Genomic DNA, 2,442 nt, shown 5'->3' on the forward strand with positions numbered 1-2,442 from the left:
GGCTGCAAGCAGGCCAGCCGTGGGGACTGTTTGTACCTGGCGTATAAACAGATGCCATCTGGGACGAGAGCGCTGTTTATTTAGTTAAGAGATTTCTTGGCTCCCCTGCATGGACCTAAACAGGCGACAGGAAGGCACATGCCAGACCCCGACAGAGCCTGTCCCCACAGCCCTGCACGGCTGCAAACCCCAGGGACCGGGGATGGGACTCCCAGAGGTGCCCCAATGCCAGCACTCCCCTGTCCCAGGGGCTGCAGGGAGCAGGTGGTACCCCCTCCCTTGGCACTGAGCCCTTGTCACCAAGACGTGTCCTGTCCCCAGGGCTGGCATGTTGCTCGGTGACATCCTGGAGCACCTCGGTGAAGGAGGAGCCACATTGCCCTGGCAGGAGGCTGGGCAGGGGAGTGTGGGGGACAAGGACCCCCTGCCTCGCTCTGTCCCCCCACACCCATGCCTGACGGTGCCTTCCAAAGGTGTTTGGGGACGTCCCAGGCTGGAGGTTTCTTGCAGATTCCTGCCAGAAGAGACAGCTGTCCCCCCAGGGCTCTGCAAGCCCTTCCATGTCCCCAGGCTGAGTGCTCCTCAAGGCAGAGCCGCAGCCTCATCTCCACACCACGCTCTCCAAAAAGCCTTCTCCTTCCCAGCCTGAGCTCACAACTGGACAGTGGGGAGCCCCAACTCTCCCCTGAGCTCCCTGGGCCATCCCAGACCAAGCAGACCAAAGGCTTTGGCCAGGAATGAGCAGATCTTGGAGAAAGGGGGAAAACCCTGGAGAGGACCTTCCCCCTGAGCATCTCCCATGCTCAGAGAATCACAAAATCATAGAATCACAGGATGGTTTGGGCTGGAAGGGACGTTAAAGCCCATCCAGTGCCACCCCCTGCCATGGGCAGGGACACCTCCCACTAGCCCAGGTTGCCCAAAGCCTCATCCAGCCTGGCCTTGAATCCCTCCAGGGATGGGGCATCCCCAGCTTCTCTGGTGATGGATTTCTCCAAACAAGATGAAACTAGAGCAAAATAACATGCAGAGCAAATCCCTGGTTAGCAAAGCTGCTGTAGCAAGTCCTGGGAATGTCTTGTTATTGCATCGTTAGTGCTGTCCTCATTAAAGCTTCCATCCATGGATGTGTTGCCACGTGTCCAGCTGCAGCGTGGGGCAGGTCTGTGGAAGGAGGGGATCAGCCAGAGAACAGGAGATGGGAAAGGAGCCAGGGGAAAAGGAGCTGGGGGGAAAGGAGATGGGGGGAAAGGAACTGGGGGAAAAGGAGCAAGCTGTGCCCCTGGGCAGGGGAAAAAGGGAAGGCAACAGATGTGCAGTGACAAGCTGCACGTGCCACCATGGGCAGTGTTTGCAGGATCACATGCGTCCAGCAAATCTGAGATGTGCTGTAAGGATCCTGTCAAAGAGCTGCAGAAAGTGCTGGCTGATAGCAAGAGGTAAGAGATGTTAAAGATGGTTCATTTAATGCAGACGTGGCAAAAGCTGCCTTGGCCATGGCACCCCTGTCCCTGCTGGAGAAGTCCCTCTGCAAGTGCCCAGCTCCATCAGCAGCAGCAGAAGGGGAGGAATCGGCACCAAAGCTTCCAGGCAAGAAATCAGATCTGTGCTTCTAAAACCAAAGGTCACTCTTCCTCACCTGCCCCAGCCACCACGAGACTCTCCATCCCTTGGTGGAGACTGGGGACACCTCTAAAGCCAGGTCGGAAGCTGCTCCTGGCCCTGCCCAAGGCCATGAATGTGCCCAGGAGGGACCATGCCTTCATCCTCTCCTGCCCTTGCACCCATCCCCGGGCTCTCAGTGTGTCCCACCACCCCGGCTCCACTGCAGATGCAGAGGAGCTGCATGGCAGGAGGATGAGGAAGAGGAGCAAGAAATGCATCCTTCCCCCTGGTCCTGACACCCTGGCTGTCCCCACAGCCACCAGCACACCTTCTCCTGCAGCCCAGGCCACCAGCCAGGTTGTCCCCATCAGCAGCGGTCAGCACCATCCCTGTGCTCTCTCCATTCCCATCTTGAGTCCTGCTCACTCGCTCCCCTCCGCTGCGCTGACATATTTACCTCGGGTACCTAGAAACCAGCGCCACTGCACCCCCTCCTGTGCCATTCCCTCTGCCACGAGCACGATTATTAGGGGAATATTTTTACACAGCGTGTCAGACCTTTAAAAATAAGCCCAATGAAAACAGCCTGGTACTCAGCTGATTAATCACCAGTGTTTTGATGAACTGAAATGCCTTCCCGTTTCCTCTAAATAGACTAAAATGAGCATTGCCATTGCTTGTTAGCATTTGTAACCCTCAAACCCACTCAGATGTTTCCTTAAAAGGCAAAGGAGACTGGGAACTTCTTGCCTGGAATCTGAGCGTTCGCAGCACCGCTCCGGATGCCGAGCAAGGGATGGGGCTGGGGATGGAGCCACTGGGCCACCTGGGGATGGG

Source organism: Pterocles gutturalis, unplaced genomic scaffold, assembly GCF_000699245.1.
Source record: "Pterocles gutturalis isolate BGI_N339 unplaced genomic scaffold, ASM69924v1 scaffold27022, whole genome shotgun sequence".
Taxonomy (NCBI): Eukaryota; Metazoa; Chordata; class Aves; order Pterocliformes; family Pteroclidae; genus Pterocles; species Pterocles gutturalis.